The sequence below is a fragment of the Panthera pardus genome, unplaced genomic scaffold (assembly GCF_024362965.1).
Source record: "Panthera pardus isolate Hobbes unplaced genomic scaffold, ASM2436296v1 HiC_scaffold_21, whole genome shotgun sequence".
NCBI lineage: Eukaryota > Metazoa > Chordata > Mammalia > Carnivora > Felidae > Panthera > Panthera pardus.
Window position 1 is genome coordinate 68,034,992 of NW_026526777.1, and position 21,898 is coordinate 68,056,889.

General features: G+C 57.7%; 2 long non-coding RNA genes across 2 annotated transcripts; one reads left to right on the forward strand and one right to left on the reverse strand.

The window, feature by feature from the left end:
- Positions 1 to 8,710: 8,710 nt before the first annotated feature.
- On the forward strand, positions 8,711 to 11,000 carry LOC109250869 (uncharacterized). Its single transcript, XR_002073233.2, has 3 exons — positions 8,711 to 8,935; positions 9,515 to 9,621; positions 9,713 to 11,000. It is a non-coding gene; the product is annotated as an uncharacterized LOC109250869 (long non-coding RNA).
- Positions 11,001 to 19,802: 8,802 nt separating this feature from the next.
- Positions 19,803 to 21,434, reverse strand: LOC109250880 (uncharacterized). Its single transcript, XR_002073235.2, has 2 exons — positions 20,428 to 21,434; positions 19,803 to 20,258 (listed from the first exon to the last, which is right to left on the reverse strand). It is a non-coding gene; the product is annotated as an uncharacterized LOC109250880 (long non-coding RNA).
- Positions 21,435 to 21,898: the final 464 nt, after the last annotated feature.

The following is a 21,898-nucleotide window of genomic DNA, read 5'->3' on the forward strand; positions in this document are numbered from 1 at the left end:
ATCCACACTCGGAGCCGTCAGCACAGAGCCCGACACGGGGCTCAAACTCACGAACCGTGAGATCATGACCTGGGCCGGAGTCGGACGCTTAACCGGCTGAGCCACCCAGGCGCCCCCTTAAGTTTTTTTTTTAAACGATAAATAAATAAAAGATTGATAGTTCCGTGTTCTTAGGTGGTATTTTCAGTAGCAGAGATGGAAAACGCAGCCCTGTAGCGGTCTTCCCTGCCGTCATTAGTTATGATGCGGGCTTACCTGGGACAACAGGGGCTCGAAAATAAAGTAGCTCAAATAAGATCATTTGCTCTTACGGACAGGCCAGAGGAGGCAGGCAATGCAGGGTGAATCTGTCTGGTACGTCATGAGGTGAGTGAGAGCCCCGAGTTTCTCTTAATTTTATTTTAGAGAGAGTGGGGGAGAGGAACAGAGACAGGTTCAAGCAGGCTCCTTGCTCAGGGCAGAGCCTGACGCAGAGCTCAATCCCGTGACCCTGGGATCGTCTGAAATCAAGGGCCCGGATGCTCAACCGAGTGAGCCGCCCAGGTGCCTCCCCCAGGTTTCTTTAATCTTGTTTCTCCACGGCACCATCCCCTGGAATGGTGGTGTTTTGTGTGCATGGTTAGAAGCAGACCTGCCTAGGGGCGCCTGGGGGGCTCAGTGAAGCGTCCCAACTCGTGGTCTCGCACAGGCCATGATCTCACGGCTTGGTTTGTGGGATCGAGCCCCATGTCGGGCTCTGTGCTGACAGCGCAGAGCCTGCTTGGGATTCTCTCTCTCGCTCTGTCTCAAATAAATTAAAAAACAAAAAAGCAGGCTTGCCTGGAACACATTTCCACTTTGGGGGTGGGGTGCATGCCCACTATTAAGGAGAGAACCCTCACTTCTCTTCCTTTTCCACCCACAAATACTGAGTTCCATGGCCCCCTCTAGCTGCAGACTCACGCCCAGCCAAAACTCAAGACACGGCGTGTCTGCTCTGAAAAAGGAGTGGACAGACTGCATTTGTCAGGTGAGTTTTGAAATACATAGCTCTCGTTAATTTTTTTACCATTACCAGAGTCCTACTCACTTATTGTGGAAAATTTAGACAGTATATACAGATGAAAAGCATAAAACTAAAATTATAAACTTACCACTAAGAATAGCTGTCATTTGGGAATTTCCTTCTGGTCTTTTTTTCCCCTAATTTTCAGTTAACAAAAATCTAGCATTCGGGAAAGTGTGCAGTATGAGACTCACGTACCTACCACCCACACTGGTCACGTTTGCCTTTTTTTTTTTTTTTTCTTTGCCTTCTGTGCTTCAGAGCTTGTCTAAGTATTAAAACGTTAATGAAAGAGTTTGATCCCTATGGACCTTTTCCTGATTACACTTGCTCTTTCCTCCTTCCAAAGATCGTTACCCTGATTTTGATGTTTTAATTCCATATGATGATTATAACAATGTATGTTGCCAGAAAAGGGAGATAATATGGTTATGCAGAATGCTTTTGAACTTTATATGAAATCCAAGGAGATGAGTACACATTTCTACGTTCTCCCTTAATACACTCTGTAGCTTTCTTCACTTGAAAATTATTTTGTGGGGCGTCCGGGTGGCTCAGTCGGTTAAGCTTCTGGCCCTTGATTTTGACTCAGGTTATGATCTCATGGTTGTGAGATCGAGCCCTGTGTCAGGCTCCGCACTGAGTGTGGGAATGTTTATTAGAGAGAGAGAGGGAGGGCACCCGAGTGGAAGAGGGGCAGAGAGAGAGGGAGACAGAATCCCAAGCAGGCTTTGCACTGGCAGTGCAGAGCCCAGTGTGGGGCTCGAACTCAGGAACTGTGAGATCGTGACCTGAGCTGAAATCAAGAGTCGGACGCTTAACCGACTGAGTCCCCACATTCCCCCCCTGCCGCCCAGTGCCGGCGCCCCTCAAGAGTGACCATTTTTATTTTAGCTGTGTTGTTGTCGTGGTCTCCTGTCTCCTGCTTGTTCTGCCACCATTTATTTAAAAAACGATCTTTCCTCTTGAATTACCTTGGCATCTTTTGTCAAAAACGAGTTGATCATAGGGGCTTCTGGCTGGCTCAGTCAGTAGAGCATGGGACTACTCCTGATCTCAGGGTCATGAGTTCAAGCCTCATGTTGGATACGGTGATTACTTTTAGAATGAGTGAAGGAATGAATGAATCAATCATATGTGTGGGAGAATTGACATCTTAACAATATTGGGTCTTCCAGTTCATGAACATGGTATATATCCATTTATTTTTAAGTCTTTAACTTTCTCAGTGGTGGTTTGTGATTTATACTGTACAATTCTTAAACATTTTTTAAGAGTTATTTCTAGGTATTTTATGTTTTTTTGATAATTTTATAAATGGTACTTTTTTTTTTTCCCCTATAATTGCAATTTCCGGTTGTTCAGTTGACTTTTTTAGTATGGAATGTGTACTTGCTAAATTTTTTTACATCTAGTCACTTTTTTGTAAATTATTTAAGACTGTCTATGTAGTGGGGCTCCTGGGTGGCACAGTCGGTTAAGTGTCAGACTTTGGCTCAGGTCATGATCTCGCGGTTCTGGAGGTTCGAGCCCCACATCGGGCTCTGTGCTGACAGTGTGAAGCCTGCTTCGGATCCTATGTCTTTCTGTCTCTGTCTCTCTCTGTCTCTCTCTCTCTCTGTCTCCCTCTCTCCCCTTCCCCCGCTCGCACACACACTGTCTCTCAAAAATAAACATTAAAAAAAAAAGAAAAAAGACTGTCTGTAGAAGATGATGTCCTCCATAAAGATGGTTCTTTCTTTCCAGTCTGTATGCCTTTTATTTCTTTTTCTTGCCTATATTACTGGGTAGGATCTCTCCAGTACAATGTTTAGAAAGAGTAGGAAGAAGTCCTTTCTTCCTTCCATCTTAAAGGGAAGACATTCAGTCTTGAACCATTAAGGATGATTGCTCTAGGCTTTTCTTTATCAGGTTGAGGAAGTTCCCATCTACTCTTAGTTTGCTGGGGGTTTGTATTGTATGTTGAATATTGCCAAATGCTTTTTCTGCATCTGCAGAGATGAGATCATGTGACTTTTCTTTATTAGCCTGTTGCTGTGGTAAAGTACACTGATTCCTTTTCAGATGTTGAACCAACTTCATATTTCTAGGATAAACCCCACTTGGTAATGATCCTTTTTGTATACCCCTGGATTCAGTTTGTTAATACCTATGAAGGATTTTTATGCCTGTGTTCATGAAGGATATCCATATGGAGTTTGTTTTCTGGTAGTGTGTTGGTCTGCCTTTGGTGTCACTAATGAAGGCCTCATCAAATGAATTAGGAAGTGTACTCTTCTATTTGCTGGAATAGTTATTTCTTCTTTAAAGTTTGGGAGAAATCTCCAGAGAAGCCACATGTGGGCCTGGAATTGTATTTATTGATTGATTTTACCTGTGAATTCCTTTTCTTTGATGTGTATATTTGGGTTATTGGTGTCTTCTTGAGTGGAGCTGCTCTGTAGTTTTTTCCTCTCAAGGAATTTTTCCATTTTATCAACTCACTTCTATGCATAAATTCTATCATAACTTTTCACATTATATACCATCTTGATCTGTAGTGTTGTCTTCTTTTGTTCCCATAGGTAATTTCTGTCTTCTTTCTTGATCTCATTGGCTAGAGAAATATAAATTTATTGATTTTCTCAAAGAATAAGCTGTTGGTTTCATTGATTTTTTTTTTTCTCCCTCTCATTGTCTCTATATTTTAAATTGAATTGATTCTACTTATTCATTCTTTTTGTTTATTTTGGGCTTAATTGTCCCCCTTTCCCACCAGTTTCTTAAGGTAGAAACTTAGGTTATTAGAGATCTTTCTTTAATCTGAAGATGTAAATTGCCCGTTAAACTTTGGTTTAAAACGCTGCATCCCATAAGTTTGGTATTTGGCTTTTTTTTTTTTTTTTTGCCTTCATTTAAAATATTTTCTAGTTTGTTGTGTGATTTCTTCTTTGATGCAGGAGTTATTTAGATGAGCGCATGGTTTCTTTTTAAATATTTGGGTATTTCCCGAATGTTTTTCTGTTGCTGGTTTGTAATTTAATTCCATGGGGGCAACATATGGAAGCTCACAGAGCCCACATGGAGCTCTGTGCTTTGGAGCATCTTTTTGTCTGCCTCTTGGCTGTTTATATGTTTGCTCCGGAGAAACACCTATTCGAGTCCTTTGCCAGTTTTTAAATCGGGTCGTTTTGTCGTTGAGTCGTGGAGGTTCTTTGTATCCTGGGTAGGCACCCCTTAGCAGCTCTGTGATGAGCGAATATTTTCTCCCATGCTGTGGGTTGGACGGACGAATTTTGGGGAGGCCGTTGCTTTTTGACTGAGCGGCACGAGTCGGATTGCTAACCCCGTTCGACGACCAGCATAGGGGACGGAGAGGAGGGGCTGACACACCAGCCCACCCGCTGGACTTCAGAGTCCCCGTCCGGTCGGAGGGACGGCCCTGTCGTGGCTGGTGGCCGATCATCCTTTGAGGTGAGCGCTCGGTTAAGCGTTTCCTTTGCCGTCTCAAAGACGTTTATTTGAATGCTCTTCGAGGAGTTTCTGCCCTTGTTTTTTTTTTTTTTTTATGGGTTTTTTTTTTTTCTCAGTCTGGGAGGAGACTGAGGGGCTCGGCCTGTGTTTTCCCCCACAGTGGTCGCCAGGGGTCCTCAGAGCCGAGCCTTTTGTAAATACGCAACCAGCAATAGCCTGAAGCCTCAGTTAATGGGGGGGGGGGAGGGGGGGGAGTGACAGGGCTGATACCTGTCCCCAGAAGCCGATCCTGGTGAGCTGCCTGGGAGAATGGGCCAGAATCTCTCCTGGAACAGACTCATTTAGCTCTTTCGTATGATTAAATGCCTCAAAGGATTGGAAATCCTGCGGCAAACACTCACGTCCCATTTACCAGTATTCTGTGAGTGCTGTCTCTGGCCGAGGGGCTGTCCGTGGAGTCGCGGGGGAAGCCGGCACAGAGCACGCGGACAGCCAGCCAGTCCTGGGCGATCACGTACGACGAAAGGGTTTTTGTTTCTCCCGGCCTAAAAGTGGTGTGCTGGAGTCCCGGGAGTACTTTCTGGCCCCGTGTGCTAGTTGCTAGCGTCCGAACGGGCTGCCTGTGTCTTTTCCTCAGTTTCCCCGTCTTCCCGGGACGGCCGCTCCCACCCGTCACCCAGCGTGACGGGTGCGCACGGCCAGCAGCTCTGAGGCTGACGGGACGGTAGACTTCCCTGGGCCAGACTTGGGTTCCTTGCCCGTGAAGTAGGAGGGTCGGACCAGACGACTGACATCTGAGATGCCCGTGACCGATCTTCCCTCCTGGGGGCTGGTTCGCCGTGCTGGCTCCCGGCCGTGATCTGAGTCCGGCCCCCGGACACGGAGGACAGGGAGGGACGGAGGACAGGGAGGGACGGAGGAAAGAGGCCGCTCCAGGAGGGCAGGGGGCAGGTGCAGTGAACACAGGGAACTGACCTACGAGGCCTGTCTTGGGGCTGCAGGACGCTGGACCCCCGCACCTGCCCGCCACGTCCTAACAGGTCACAGAGCGGCCGCAACGGGGTTCGGCCACCCATACCCTCCAGATGGTCCCGGCGCCACATCTCTGTCTCAAGGCCGTCCTTGGGGCAGCTTCCCGGAGAGGGGTCCCGGGGCCACATTCCAAGGACAGGAGAGGAGGTGAGGAGCCTCCGGGCGCGGGGGTCCATTCGTGCTGGTACCCCTACTACAGAGCTCTCCGTCCTCCATCCTGGCCAGAAACAGCCCCAGGTTGTTGAGACACAGTTAAAGGAAACAAATGTGGAGACACATTTAAAGGAAAAATGAGCGGAAGCCAAGTCCAGACTTGTCACGGTCCCCAGAGGCCTGTCCCACCCCCTTCCAGCCACCCCACACCTCCCTCAAACGTGTCCTTTGCGGCAGAACCCAAACCAGATTTGAAGCTACCATTTCACACGGGAACCCTGGTCTTCTCATCCTGTGGGCCTCGATATGTGCGCTCCAGTGGATTTACCATTTTCCTGTAAATACAGGCCCGTGACTGTGTTTCATTGGTAAGAGAGCCACTCGGGGCGCCGCGCCACCAACAAAGTGGGGACGAGGCTGCTGGCTCATAGAAGGTTTGCAGGACAGGCAAAGAGACGCAAGCCTGGAGCCGGTTTGTTGTACATCCCCCCCCCCCCCCCACCTCTGCTGACCTTGTCCCCGCCGCCCCCACCTGGCCGCACTCGTTAGCCCGGAAGCAGGTTCACGATCATCATAGAGGAAGAAAGCTCAAGTCCCCTGAGCCCCGCCCCCGTTTGCTCCTGCCCGCTCTCCCCTCACCGCACACTGCAGAAGGAGTCCTGGCCTCTGCGGTCTCCACAAGAGGCTGGCTTGTGCCCCCCCGAAGGTCACCAATGATCTGTGGGTAAAGCTATCGCTACCTCTGTGCCCGGCTGCTTTACGGTATCTGACCCCAGTGACCGCTTGCTGCTTGAAGATCATTGCTCCGCTGGCCCCCAGTGCCCTGCTGGCGCTGTGCCAGTTCCTGGGCCGCGGGTCTCTCAGGCCGGGGTTTCCGGGGACCAGGGGAAGCCGGTTTAGGGACGTCCGCCTTTGTAATCCAGGAAATGGGAGATCCTGCTTGGCCCTCTTAGCTGGTGCGGAGAGATTTGTGTGTAAACGCCCTTGGCGGTAAGTGGGAGGCGCCCAGTTTGGTCTTTGGAGACACAGTTACCCTCTGGAAACCTGATGAGCCAGATTTGGATGCGGGGGCCTTCTCCGCTTTCACCCACCTGCTCTGCGCCCAGGACCATCCGTCTCCCACCTCCAGCAACCACCAGCTCCTGCCTGTACCGCCAGGCCACCTTCAAACCCGAGTAAGGAGTGGGTGGTGTCCCTAAAGGAGTGTCGTTCCCCACCCCCACCCCCAGAGCAGGCGATAGGGCCAACGCCCCGGACTGTGCTGGGGAAGGTGGCTGAGTCTGTCGTTGAGGGGGACACCCGATCGTCTCAGCTTGACACTAGATGCTGTCGGGGACAGGGAGGTCACCAGGCCGCACAGATGCATTGTTGGGGCTCGGGAGCACTTTGGAGCGGGGACTCTACAACATTCGGTGACAAGTCACAGCAAATAGCCTTGAGCACCTGCCCTCGCCTCGTGACACTGGGGCATTGAGCCAGCAAGGGCCCTGCCATCTGGCAGCCTTTTGGGCAGGGACACACCAAGTTGGGAGTGACTGCTTCACCCCCCCGCAGGCCCGGGGCTGTCTCAGTTTTAGCAAACCGCTCAGGCCCAAGCGAATCGGGACGGTCGGTCATCCCCAGCTTTGGGGTTGTGTTTCAGTGTCTGATGCTGTGAGACCCACCAAGCCAGGATGGAGTGACCTAAAACTACCTATGTCGGTAGCGAATCTGCAGCTTGGGTCGGGCCAGCCCATCTGTGCCCATCTCTGTCACCTCTGGGTGCGGCCACCAGAAGGCTCACTGCTGCCTCTGGCTCAGGCTGCCGTGACTCCACCACTGAGACTAGGACAGCGAGACCTCGGTGTGTCTGGTTCCCTGCGGTCCCGCCGCCCAACATCTTCGGGGTAGGTGGACTTCTCCGCGGCGCTCAAGCGTGGAGGTGGGTGAGATGTCCCTGGAGAGAGCATCCAGTGCCAGTGCGTGAACTACCATCTTCGAACGTGGCTTCAGAAGTAGTCCCCGGCTCCCCAGATCCGAGGGGAGGAAACAGAGCACACACACACACACACACACACCCCCCATTGCACAAGTGTGCAAGGTCACCCCGGGGTGGGGGTGCTCACCCATCCTTGGGAAATCCTCTGGGCCACAGCTTGTCTCGCAGCCAGAAGACTCTGGGGAGGGGATTCGAATCAGCCTGGACTCTGTTCTCCTCCACAACCCCCCTCCAGCACCTACAGTGTGCGGGAACTGGGGCTGGGGGCTAATGTTTCTCTGCAAATTCATGTTTTCTTAATGCTTATTCATTTTGAGAGAGAGAGTGCACACGTGAGCTGGGGAGGGGCAGGGAGGGGGACAGAGGATGCGAAGCAGGGTCTGTACTGACAGCAGAGAGCCTGATGCAGGGCTCGAACTCACGAACACAAAGAACCGAAGTCCCAGGCTCAACCACCTGGGCCACACGAGTGCCCCTGCAAATTCATTTCTTTAACAAAGGCAGGCAGGAGTGCCAGTCCCCGGGTGGGCGCGGGGAGGAGGGGGAGACGTGGCCCTGCTGTGGGTGGGTGACCTGGCTGGGGGCGCTGAACTTGGAGACCGGGAGGTTGGGGATGGGACAGGAATCCTACTGCTTTCCTGGATAAAGGGGACAAGGATCACCTCCTCCTTCCCCTGGCTGCAGGCTGGGGGCTCCCGCGCGTCTCCCTCATGTCACCCTGTTTGGAAACCCACCCACTAGAGCAGGGCCCAGAACGCCTACTGTGGTCCGACCAGCGTCTCCTTCCTCTACCTGATGGCAGGCCCCCCCCCCCCCCCCCCGGGTGCGGCCATCCAGAGCCGTCCCGAACCACGGTGCCCAGCGGAGAGAACCCCCGCCAGCTTCCCCTGCAGGGGCAGGTGACGGGGCGCGCGGACCCCGCAGTCGCTCCTGTGGGCCCCCCGCTGGTGCTCCCGGAAGTGCAGTGAATCACGAGCCCGCGCCCCCCCCCCCCCGCCCGGGGCCTCATGTTCCTGGCGTTGGCGCCCTCTAGTGGCCATGCCGGAGCAGCCCCGCACTGCCCGCTGGGAAGCGGGAGGCGCAGACTTGGGAAGCCTGGAGGCGGGAAGCGCAGACGCTGGGAAGATGGTGGCGCAGCCGGACGCGCGGCTCACCTGGTCCCGCTGATCGCTTAGATTCCACCCACATCGGCCTAAGTAACGCAGAAAACCGCCAGAAGACTAGCAGAACGGGCTCTCTGGAGCCAAGCGTAGACGAGAGGCCCGCGGAAGAGGGTAGGAAGGCCGGAGTGGCGGTGCGCGCTGCACGGACTGGCGGGAGGGAGCGGCGCGCGCGGAGGGGCAGCCCGCCCGGCAAGGCAGAGCCCCCGGAGTCTGGCCGGCGAAAGCGGAGGGGCCGGACTGCGTGGGTTCTGACAGCCAGCGGGACTCAACCTCTGGAATTTTAAAAGTCAGCATCTCTGTTCTCGGAGAGCGGGGAGGGGGGAGGGCGAGTGGACGCCAAGTCCTCCCTCTACAAAGACTGCGGGACAAAGAGCCGCGGGGATACCGGCCGTAACCACAGTTTGAAAAGCGCCTGGGGCCTACGGGAGGGAGTTGTTAAGCCTGGGAGGACAGACCTTGGCGGGGGAACAAAGGAGCTGGCGGGCGCCATTTCCCTCTCCCATCCCCCAGCGGAAATTCCAAAGGGAACCAGTTCCCGCCACCGGACTTGCACCGCGCAATCGCCCAACGCTGTGCTTCTGGGGATCCATCCCTCCTCCCGGGTCTGCCCTCCCGGTGCTGCAGGGCCCCTCCCGCAGGGGACCACCGCCGCCAAAGCGAGCTAAACCTGCCCCTCCCGCCCCTGTGCAGATCCGCCGCCTGGGATCCGCTCGGTCGGTTCGTGGCCACATCCCATCGAAGCAGCACCACAAGCCTGGCAGTGTGCGAGCAGCCCAGACGGGCCACACCACTCCACAGTGAGTCCTGCCCCTGGGAGAGGGGAAGATAAGGTACACACCAGTGTGACTTCGGCCTGCCCACCAATAAACCTTCCCCCACCCCCGACAGCGCAGGGGAAGTGCCCTGCAGTTTGGAGCTACCGCATCTCTAGCAAACTCCGGGTCTGATCCAGCGCGCCCCAGACCGACCCACTAACCGCACAGGGACCCGATCCTGCCCACAACAGGTAGAGCCTCTGCACGGAAAGCGAGCACAGTTCAGCCACCGCAGTAGCAACTGCCACCGTAGCAACGCACACAGGGACGCCCCTGAAGCGCCATCTTCCCGTTAACAGGGGACACTGCACCGCGGGGCACTACAGGACCTCGTCTTCCTAAGGCCACTGCTTTAAGCGCGGGAGACGCAGCCGACTTTGCTAACAGAGACACAGACGCAGCAGTAGACAAAATGAGGAGACGGAGGAATAGGTCCCAAATGAAAGAACAGAACAAAACCACAGCGAGAGACGTAACCAAAACGGAGACGTGTTCTGTAACTGACCTAGAATTTAGAGTAACCCTCCTAAAGATGTTGGCTACAGTCGAAGAAAGCCTGGAGAACATCCAGAAAGACCTAAAACACCTAAAAAAGGACCGGGAAGAGATGATAAACTCACTAAAAGAAACGAACAAGAGACCATCTGGAAAAAACAAGAAAGAAGAGACCGGACAAGGGCAGAGCAGCAGCCCGGACAGAGTAAAGGAAAGTCACCAAGCTGAGCCAGCGAGAGTCAAAAAAGTTGTGCAAGATGAGAACAGACCCAGGGAACTCCGCGACACCATCAAGCAGAACCGTCGAGTTACAGGGGTTGCAGCAGGAGAAGAGAGAGAAGAGGAGGCAGAACATTTATTTGAGGAGGTAAAAGCTGAAAACTTCCTGAATCTGGGGAAGGAAACAGAAATCCAGACCCAGGAGGCGCAGAGAGCCCCCGACAAAACCAGCCCGTAGAGTTCCATACCAGGCCAGCCAGTGAATAAAATGGCAAAACCTAAGGATAAAGAGAGAATTTTAAAAGCATCAAGAGGAGAGAAAGCAGTTACAGCCGAGGAAAATCCCATAAGGCTATCTGGATTTTTCAGCAGAAACTTCAGAGATTAGAAGGGAGCAGCATGATATATTCAGGTGCTAAGAGGCAAAAGTCTGCAGCCAAGAACACTATCCAGCAGGGCTATCCTTCAGAATAGAAGGAGAGGGAGAGTTTCCCAAACTAACAAAAGGGAAAGGAACTCATGGCAGGGAGGAAAACCAGCCACTTCCCTGTCACACACAACGCCACCGGCCTGTGGGTCCCAAATCCACAGTCCAGCCACCCTCCTGCCTGAGTCTGCTTGTGGGCACTAAAAGAAACAAACCCAAACCTGGCCTCTTAGAATTTTGAAAATGGGGGGTGGGGGCGGCTGGTCAGTACACGGGCCTCTGGGGGTGGGGGGTGGGGGGAGGGGTGGGGTGGGGGGAGGGAGGCTTTCCTCTTATATACTCTTTCTGTACATTTTTTTTAAAGTTTCTAAGACAAAAAACAAAAAAACGTGTTTCGGTCCTCTGACTCCGCCCCTTCCTGGGCTACCAGGCCCCCAGTGGCCCCCTCCTCTCCCGTCGGGGTGCCCTCAGCCTGGGATGCTAGCGCCTTCCTACATCCCACACCCAGCACGGGGCTCTGAGGCCTGTGTCTTGCTGCCCCAATTAAGGGGTGGGGGGGGAGGGTTCCAGCGTCCACACCGCCTTCCTATGGGGAGCGATCCCCCTCGTGTGAGTCGCCAGGGGTGACAGGGTCCAGCTACCCTTTCTCCCCCTGTGGGGAGCTGGGGCGCAGAACCCAGACCCAGGGGGCGCACCGAGAGCTCCCCCTGGAGCCAGCGAGGCGGAGATGCAGGGACATGTGCCACCCGTCCCCCGACCAGTAACTCTTCTGAAGGTCGCCAGGGTTGGTCGTGATTGCCGGCCACCTCCCTGTGGGGCCCAGGCACCTTTCAGGGGTTCCTTCCAAGTGCCACAGGTGTGAGGGACACCTGATCGGAGCAGCGACCTGTAGTCTGCGGAGCGAGGGGCTGCGGCCTAGCAAGAAGGGTCAGGACCCAGGTGTTGCGGGGGTGGGGTGGGGGGTGACCTTATGAAGGCAGTTTCCACAACCACAGGAGGCGATATGGCCGGGTTTTCAAAGTAGTTGAGGACCTAAGAGGCTTGGTGAGCTGTCACTTGGGAGCCTCATCCCGATAGGACCGACCGCGGTCGCCCTCAGCACGTCGCAGGAAGGAGCCCGAGAGAAGAGCCGCCTGGCCCACGTTGTCCCTAGGTCCGCAGTAAGCTGCCACTTCTACGAGCCGTGAGCTTAGTACCCTTTCACCCAGGCGCGGCCCCGCTCCGCCCCGAGGGCCACCTCACAGGTGCCCTTTCTACCCTGTGGGACCCTCGGCCTTATCCCCCCCCGCCCCCCCCCCCCCCCATTCTCCCAATACCTGGCCAACCTGCAAACAACCTGCAGCCTCTGCTCCTCCAAGCGGTTCCCCCCCACCCCCTCCCAGAAAGGCCCCGGGCGCCTGCCAGGTTCAGGCCCCGGCCCCCACCCCCACCCCCCTTCCAGTCCTCCGCGCTCGGCCACCCCCGCCACCACGCGTGCGGGTCCCGGGGCGGTGCTTGCAGTGCCCCGCTGTGACTCCCTGCTCGTCCCGCCGGAGGGCCCGCCCCGCCCCCGCCCGGCAGCATCGAGGAGCGGAACGCAGTCCCGGGCGGTGGCGGCCGCCAAAAACTGCCCTCGCTTCTGGCTTCACAGGCCAGGCCCGGGCGCCTCCCGCTGCGTCCGCAAAGGAAGGCGGTTCTTAGGACGCGGAGGGGCCTGGGGTCTGTCCCGGAGCTCGGGGTCCGGCCGCGCTCGGGACCCGCGGCGGACGGCGCCCGCAGGGGAGGAGTCGCGCGGCGGCGGACAAAGGCGGCGCGGGCCGGTGGGCGGGGCTTGACGTCACGGGCCGGCGCCCCGCCCCCCGGGGTGGGCCCCGCGCGGCCACAACAATAGGCCAGGGGGCCGCTCGCCGCCGCTCCTCGCTCTCGCTCTTCCGCGCCGCCTGGGCGGCGGGGGCTTTGCAGACCGCGGGGCCCTAGCGATCCCCTCGATTTTACAGAAATTCGCTTTCGGCGCAGACGTGCTTCTTTTAAAAAGGAAACGCGAACGCGAGGCGGTCCCCGGCCGCTGTCGCCCCCGTCCGGCTGCCGGCCGGGGGACTCCGGGCGGCCGGCTTCCGCGCGCGCGGCGGCCACCGGAGGGCGCCTCGGCGCCGTCGCCCTCACCCCGGAGCACACTCTGCCTGGGACCCAGACCCGGGCGGGCCACCCCTGCCTCGGGGTCACCCGTCGGAGAACCCAGCTGGGTCACTGTGTGACCTCAGGGCAGGTGCTGGCCCTCCCTGTGCCAAGGTTTCCCGTCTGTCTCTAACTTGGGCGATTGAAGGTCCCCCGGACCCCACCCTGCCGGCCCCTCGTGTGGCCCTTCCCCGAGCCGGCATAGACCGGGCGCTGCGTTTTGGCAGACCTTCCCTTAAATACCCGGGGCAGGAGACCAGCCTCCCTGGTTAAGGTGGACGGAGGGCTGTTGGGAGGAAAATGTTCACCCTTCCAAGTTCCTTCTGGCCGCTCTACGAACGACACTGACACGAGACAGACTAACAGGAACACATCGAATTTAATCTCGTACCTCCCAGAACCCCACACACGAGAGGTTCAAAGAGGTTGAGTGAGACATTTGCCATCTGGCGCTAAGAAATGGGATGGTGTTGGGTAAGATGTTTGCCCGGCCACACAGGCGGGCCACTCGCATGTAATCTCTCTCTGGTCACAACTCTTCATTCTGGGCAGGACGATTTTCATTCTAGAACGTTAAGGGAAGGGCACAAGTGTCTCTTGAGTCGGCTACGCCTTCATGGCCTTCACCTCAAATAGCCCACAGAGGGGCACATTCTGGGGAGACTTGCTCTGAACCCCTTCAGGGCCAAGGGCAGGTATGCGATGGGGAGCCGGCTCGGGGCTGGTCAGTAAGTACCAGTTTCCTCCTGGTCCCTCTGTCCTTTCCAGAAGGGAGTCAGGATCCTGGCCCACTTAGCTCGGGGCTACTAAAGCTGGGTCTCATCCTGCCTCAGTTTCCCCTTCTACACCCCCACTCCCTAGGACAGATTCTTTGGCCACTCTATATGCCCCAGCTGGAAGCGATCTGGAGACCATCTGGGGAGCATTCTCACTGGCCAGCTGGCCTAGGTGTGCTGGTCAGGACCTCCAGCCCTGCCTGGAGTGGGTGCTGCTTGTGGGGACCCCCACTCCTTCCCTGCTCCCCACCACCCCAGTCCAGACAAGACTCCAGGATGGAGGAGACGGAATCTTGGGCTCGAGGACTCCATGTGGGGTGTGGACCCTCTGGCAAGGAGATTCTCCAGCGCGGGGGGGCCCACGCTGCCCTTCCCTGGGCCATTCGGTGCTGGGCAGGACCCGTCCATTAGTAGATGTCACTGCCAGTTCGCTGCGTTGAAGTCCCCTGCACTTTGTGAATTTTTCCCGAGTCCGAAGAGGCGGCCTCCCGGGCTGCGGGAGGAGGCCGAGGCCAGGGAGGCCGGTCTTTGGCGGGGCCCTCCTGACACCCGTCTGGGTTGGTAAGCCCCCTCCCCAGCAGCCTTGCGCCTCCTCTGGGGGTGACGCCCTACCTGCCCTGGCCGGAGGGTGAGGGCCACCTGGGGCCACCTGCTTGCCTTCCGCACAGTCCCCCACTGTCCCGGACCCTTGCGACGTGGGAGGCTTTAGAGGCCGTTCAGGAGAGAGGGGCCCCGTCCCGTGGGCGGCAGGTGCAGAAGGCCCTGGTGCTGCAGATCTCATTCGTCCTGTTCTGTCTGTTCTTCATGTATTTGTCCTGCCCGCACTTCCTGACCCTTCCTCTGAATCAGGCTCTCCCGAGGAGCTGGGGGTTCCCGGAGAGCACTTCTTACTTCCTAATACTGGGGCAAAGGACTCTGATTTCATTGCTTACGAGCTGTGTGGCCTGGGCCAAGTCCCTCGGCCTCTCTGAGACCAGGGGTGCCTTGCCCAGAGACCTCCGCCGCCAGGGTCGGCCAAAAGGCTGCGAGAGGTTCCCCGTGGAACTTTCTCTGGCCACGGCAGGATAGCCTGGGGCTCGGGGCTGTGCACGTAGCCTGGACCCTCCTCCCTGAAGCCCCTTGGGCTTTCTTCCTTCCATTTTCCCACATGTCCCCCGCCTCCTGGAGGCAGGACTGGTTATCCACTGACTGAATAGCCATGGCCCCTTGGGACCCCTGTCTGGGATAGGGACAGATGTCCCATGAGGACAGCAAGAGCAGCAGAGTCAGGAGGCCTTGTCCCGCCTGGCTCAGCCCCGAGGGCCCTCTTCCCTTCGGCCTCACCTGCGCCCCCCCACCCCTCCCAGGGCCTGCTCGGGCAGGTACCAAGCCCCTCAGTCTCCCTGCCTGCAGTCAGCAGGAAGACATTTGCTTCATCCCGACCCATCACCTCCTCCTTCAGACTCCCTCCTGCTCCCCAAAATGGGCCTTTCACTCCTCCCCCTACCCACCAAAGCAGGTGCCCGGCCTCAGAAGCCTCCTCGTCCTCCCTCCCCCTCCTCCCTTCTCCCTCCTCCCTGTCACTGAATATCGCTCCCTCCCTCCCTCCCCCTCCTCCCTTCCTGAACATAGCGCACAGCAGCCCAAGGTCGGAGGGGTGACAGATGTCACAGAGCATCGCCCTCCCCCTCGGCCATCCTGCTGAGGAGCCCCGGCGGAGCCTGCAGGGGTGCGGGTCCTGGCTGATGGGCTCGGCTCCCTCACAGTCATCATCGTTACCGTCAGTGTCGGGGGGGGGGGGGGGTGCTCCTTGAATGAACCTCCCCGCTGATGGCAGACACTGCCCCTCAGGAGGTGACATCGCCCCCCCGGAACAGGATCGCCTGACGGGGGAGAATCCCCCCCCCCCCGACTCGGACCCACCCCCCCAAGGCTACCAGCCCTCGCATCATCCAGGGTACGTCTGGCAAGAGGGGGCCTCTCTCCCAGGGACGGGAGTCACCCTCGGGAGCTGCCTGGAGGTGGGGGTCAGAGACACCCAGAGTGGGACGCTTTCCTGACAGGCCGGGTCCCCGAGCAGCCCGAGGGAGGGTGAGCGGGGCTTTGGGACACGGCAGGAAGACGAGGCTCAGCAGAAATCCGAGCCCAGAAAGGAGAGGCGCTCTTGTGACCACGGGGGAGACAAGGCACACATGAGGCCACCTGCACCCGTCCCCGGGGCCCAGGCGGAGCCGTGACGCCCAGAAGGAAGGGAGAGTCATGCAGTGTCCCGGTCCGGGCCCACGGAGCCTGATGCTGGGGCCCGGGCAGCTGACGGTCGTGCTGTTCCAGGAAGAGACACGGCCAGCGTGGGGTGGGCTGGGACACGAGGGCCTAGCTCTCCAGTCCCGGGACCTGGTTGTGGCTTTCCCCCTCAATTCGGCGGCCCCCCGGTGTCCCCCGGCCGCTCTCCCAGCTCCGTCTCTCCGGGTTCATTGTCACATGTGCCCTGGTCCGGGACACCTCCTCCCTCCTGCCACGTCAGCATGTCAGTCTCCCCCCCAGGCCCCGGGCCCACTCTGGCCTTGGCCGTGATCGCCGTCTGCACCCCTCAAGCCAGGGCCTCTGTTGCCTCGTGGGGTCTTGTCCTCGTGACGCATCCAGATGGGGGCATCGCGAGGGCAAAGGCCTCACTGCCCGCCCCAGTGCCTCACATCCTGAGAGGGGGCCCCACGAGCCCCCCAGGGCTTTGGGGTCCTGCACGCTAAAGTTAAGGCCTGGATCGGCCCTGTGATGGCTTTAAAACGTGCCCTCGATTCCTCGGCACGATTCCCTTCCAGGGATGGGGCACAGTCCCCTCCCGTGGGGTGCGAGCTGGACCTCGCCTGGTGACTCCCGTAGAGGGAACAGGAGGTGGCGGTCACGACAGGTGACGTCCGAGCCTGGGTCACAAAGGGTGTCGCGGCCTCCGCGTGCCTCCCTCTCGCTGGCCTTGCTCGCTCTGGGGGAAGGAGCCAGCGTGTCGTGAGGCCCTTTGAGCCACCTTCGGAGAGGCCCCTGGCGAGGGGCTGAGGCTCCCTCCAACAGGCCGCACTAACTCGCCAGCCGCGGGAGTGAGCGGCCTTGGGGGTGAAGCCTCCGGCCCCGGTAAAGCCTTCAGATGACTGTAGCTCGGGCTCCTCTCCTGGCGACAGCCTCCCGAGAGACCCGGAGCCAGAAACAGCCAGCCCTGAACTCCCACATACAATGTGAGGCGTAAGCAAGATGTATTGGGGGTTTTTTTCGTTTTGTTGTTGTTGCTTATTTTGAGAGACAAAGAGAGTGAGTGGGGGAGGGGCAGAGAGAGAGAGAGAGAGAGAGAGAGAGAGAGAGAGAGAGAATCCCGAGCGGGCTCCATACTATCAATGTGGAGCCGGACGTGGCGCTTGAACTCACAAACCACGCGATCATGACCTAAACTGAAATCAAGAGTCAGACGCTTACCTGACGGAGCCCCCCAGGCGCCCCGAGATGTGTTGTTTTTAAGTCACTTGAGTCTTGGGGTCATTTGTTACCCAGCAGTAGGTAACCAATAAAACTCCCTAAAAGCTGAGTGTCCTTTGGGAAGTCACCTGAGTTTTCTGAGCCTCAGTTTCCCCTGACTTAAAATGTTAAACGGTGTTGGCCCCTCGATTGCCCACCCCTCCCACGAACACGCGCTGGGCCCTTGAAGGACAAGGCCTCCCTCTGGTCAAGGCGGTCCTGCCTGCGCGGTGGCCCCATCACCCCGGTGGCAGGGACACATTTGCCGTGTGGCTGGGAGCTGGAACCTTCCGCCGGGCATGCCGAGCTGGGTGGGCCTCCACAGACCGGGCTGGCGTGCGGGGCCCCGGGGATGGAGGGGGCTTGGCCCTCGGTACCTTTTGGATCCTTTCCAATTCTGAACCACGTGACTGTGTCATCTACACAAGTAAATAAGTGAGTCAAATTCGTATCGAGAGTGAGGCGTGCAAAACCAAAATGAATCACAACAGAGTCACATACTGTTCAAAACAAAACAAAACAAGAAGGGGCTCCTGGGGTTGAGGCCCGTGGGTTGAGCGTCCGACTCTTGATTTGGGCTCAGGTCATGATCTCACGGTTCGTGAGTTCGCGCCCCGGGTCGGGATCGGTGCTGACAGGTGGGAGTCTGGAGCCTGCTTCGCATTCTGTGTCTCCCTCCCTCGGCCCCTCCCCCACTCACATTCTCACGCGTGTTCTCTCTCTCAAAATAAATTTTAAAAAGAAAAGACAAAACTGAGCAGGGAGCAGGAGCCACACTCCACAGGATTCTTCCTATCAAGCCAATGAACGCCCCAAATCCAACAATGACCACGGCAAGGGGAGGGCCGGAACCCAGACCTGGTACCATGTACTATCTAAAATGTCCACTGGGGGGCGCCTGGGTGGCTCACTCGGTTGAGCGTCCAGCTCTTGGTTTGGGCTCAGGGCATAATCTCACAGTTCGTGGGTTCGAGCCCCGCATGGGGCTCTGAGCTGATAGCGTGGATTCTGCTTGGGATTCTGTCTCTCTCTCTCTCTGTCTCTCTCTGCTCCTCCCCCACTGCGCTGTCTCTGTCGCAAAATAAATAAACTGAAAATGTCCGTTTGTAGGACCGCCTGGGTGGCTCAGTTAGTTAAGCGCCCAACTCTCGATTTCGGGTCAGGTCATGATCTCACCGCTGGTGGGTTCAAACCCCGCCATCAGGCTCCGCAATGACAGTGCAGACAGAGCCTGCTTGGGATTCTCACTCTCTCTGCCCCCCACCCCCACTTGCGCTCAAGCTCTCCCTCTTTCTCTCTCTCAAAAGAAATAAACTTTAAAATGTCCGTTTGTAAAAAAAAAAAAAAAAGTATTCGTAACATGACATAAAATAAAATGTCCATTTCTCAATAAAAAAAAAAAAAAGTGTGAGACGTGCAAAGAAACGGGCAAGTTTGACCTGTATTCTGAAAAAAGGGAGTGAGTAGAAACTCACTGAGGGACCCAGGTGTTGGGCTTTGTCCCTCTCCTTCTCTCCCTTGCCCAGTGCCAACTTCCAGGGATCTGGCCGTGTGTCCACCCCTGAGGCTGTCGACCTTAGGGGACCAGGGTTTGGGAAGGCTATAATGACACGCCAGGTGGAAATTACCTCCTTGACCCCATATGGATGAGGATCAGTCCTCAGAAAAATAGAAGGGTCATCGACTCCAGTCCAGGTTGTATATTTAAAAAAAAAAAAAAAAGGCATTTTAAGAATTTATTTGAGCAAAAATCGTCTGGCCTGGCCCAGCACCAAGCAGGAAGTGGTGAGGAGGGCTCGGCCAGGAGCCAGGGGCAGGACTTAAATAGAGAAAGTGCAGAGCAGAGAAAGGAAATGGTGCACTTGGCTGTGGCCTAAGCCCCCGGCTTTGTGATCCTGTCTCCAACTTGGATATTGGGACCTTGAGGCATCTACAGACTAGGATTTTGGTTTGCTCAGGTGGGCCCCCGGGGGACTGCGGCCACATCCTTCTCGCGGCCTCCTTGTTTAATTAAATGGAACAGTGGATACCCCAAAGGTGTCTGTCCTCTTTGCGTCACTGGGAGGGGGAAACACAACACCCCAAAATACGCCACCTCGGTCGTCCGTGGGTTATTTAGAGCCCAAGGCAATCAGAACCCAGCAACCCAAGAAAAACCTTTACCCTGGGGCCGCTGGGGCGGCTCAGTCGGTTAAGCGTCCGACTTGGGCTCAGGTCACGATCTGGAGGTTCGTGAGTTCGAGCCCCACGCCGGGCTCTGTGCCGACAGCTCGGAGCCTGCCGCCGGCTTCGGATTGTGTCTCCTTCTCTCTGCCCCTCCCCCACCTGTGCCCTCTCTCAAAAATAAATAAATGTGAAAAAAAAATTTTTTCTTTAAAAAATAAACCGCGCTCCAAGAAATGGCTGTCGGGGCTCCCTTCTTCCCTTCCCTCAGTCCCTCTGACTCTGTTCTTGCCCGTGGTCACGTCTGGGCTGTGCGGCCACAGGACAAGGGCGGGAGCCCCGCGCCGCTCAGGGTGGGCCCTGTGCGACAGGCAGCTCCAGACTTACAAGGAGAAGACAAAAGAACCAGGGACAAGAAAAATAAAAGGTATTGAAATAGGCTCAGCTACTTTGGGGTTTTCCTTTGTATTTATTTTTAGCAAGGATTGTGTGCCTAACTCTGCATTAAAATAGCTGATGCTACCAGAAGTGAAGGCAGCTGGTGGGTCTGGGCCACCCAAGTGGGGAGTGGGCATTTGTGTCGCGGACCCCCCCCCCCTCCCCCCACCCCCACGGACCGCTCTGGTAGCATGAATGCAAACAGAAGCAGGGCCGTTTGGGTCCAGCTCAGGGCAGCGGGGGAAGCTCCCGGAGGCAGCCATGCTTGAGGACTTACGCTTCCAGAAAGCCTCCTCAGCTGACTGCAGCCAGCAGAGGGCTGAGATTCCCCCCACTGATCACCAAGCCCGGTGTCCCAGGGAGACAGATGCGACAGCCAGCTCTCCGTGCTCCATCAAGGGGGCTTTCCTTTAAGTATTGTTCCTGCGAGGGCGCGTCGGGAGGACTTTCTGGATGGCAGGTCCCACCTGAAAAATGCCCGGATGTGTTCCATCCTCCTCTGGCCACCTGGGAGACACACGGGTGGCGGAGGAGGCGGGGAGGGGGAGGGGACCCTGGCGACGAGAGTAAGAAGGTTCGCGAGCCAAACTTCCTTTGGCCCAAGTTTCCAAGTGTGGCCCTGGAGTGGTGACCCACCTCCACGCCGAGCTGGACAGAGTCCCTGAGCAGGTGGGGGCCGATACCCCGGAGCGGAAAGGTTGCCCTTGTGTCCACGGCTGCCTTCGCAATACTGGGGAAGAGAGGGACGCCTGGGGAGCTCAGTCGGTTAAGGCTCCGACTTTGGCTCAGGTCATGGTCTCATGGGTTCGAGCCCCGCGTGGGGTCTGTGCTGACAGCTCAGAGCCTGGAGCCTGCTTCGGATCCTGTGTCTCCCTCTCTCCGCCCCTCCCCTGCTGACGCTCTGTCTCTCAAAGGTGAATAAACGTTTAAAAAAGAAAGAAAGAAAATCCTGGGGAAGAGACAGTGCCATGTGGCTGTGCGTGTCCCTTAGCATTTGTCAGGAGCCCACGACTCCAGAGGCGGCTGTCAACCGCTTCCGATCTCATCTACACATGCACCTGAGGGATGTTAAGAACAAATTTTCTTTGGCGAAGTGATTGATGCGCCGGGGGGGGGGGGGGGGGGGGCGGTGATGGGCGCCGCGCAGGCCTCTCTGCGGCGCCCGAAGGGGATCGACGACACCCGGCAGGCTCCCAGGTGCCGCGTGCGGGCGGGCAGCTTCCCGCGGTGCCCCTTTGGGGGCCGATTCCGTTGGCCGCTACGACAGGATCAATCCTGTTACGCCTGCTTCCAAGGGACCGCGTCCTGCGAGACACGTGTCCGAAACCCGGGCCCTCGCTTGGGCGGCGGCGCCGTGACCTCAGACAGCGTGCCGAACTTCTCTGAGCTCCATTGTCCCCCTCTGCAGACTGGAGCTGACGCTGAGCTTGCAAGGTGGCGGCGAGAAGCACGCAAGTTTCAAAGGTCAAGCGGCTGCCGCAGCGTCCTCCCGCCCCGTGGCTGCACCAAGGTCGCGGCGGGCGTCCGGACCTCGGGGCCTCCAGGTCGCCCCCGCCCGGGAAGGGGTCCCACCGCCACCCCCCCCCCCCCACCACCACCCCGCCCGCTAATCGCCCAAAGCTGGCGGCCCGGCCACCCCGCCCCGCTCCCGAGAACCCGCACCGACGGGGACGGTCCCGGGAGGCGCCAGGACTGCGCCCCGCCCCCCCGCGCAGAGAGCAGCTGCCAGGAACTCGAGTATTAATAGGAGCAAACTTCCTGGAAAGATTTTCGCGTCCCAGACGGAGGCCCCGCCCCCCTCCGTCAGCGCAAATAAATACCGGCCGCGGGGCGGGGGTGGGGGGTCGGCGGCCGCGAGCAGGGAAGCCCCGCGCGGCTCGCAGGTGCCCGGGAAGGGGCGCCTCTTTGTGCGCCCCGCGGGGGCGCGCCCGCCCTCCGCGCACGGCCCCGCGCCCTGCGCGCCCCCGCGCCCTCCCCCGCGCTCGCCTCCCCCCGCCTCCGAGGCCTCCCCGCGCCGGCGCCCTTCCCGGCCGAGCGCCCGCCTTCTCCGCGCGGCCCTGCGCGCCCCCGCGCCCTCGCGCGCGCCTCCGCGGCCTCCACGCGCCTC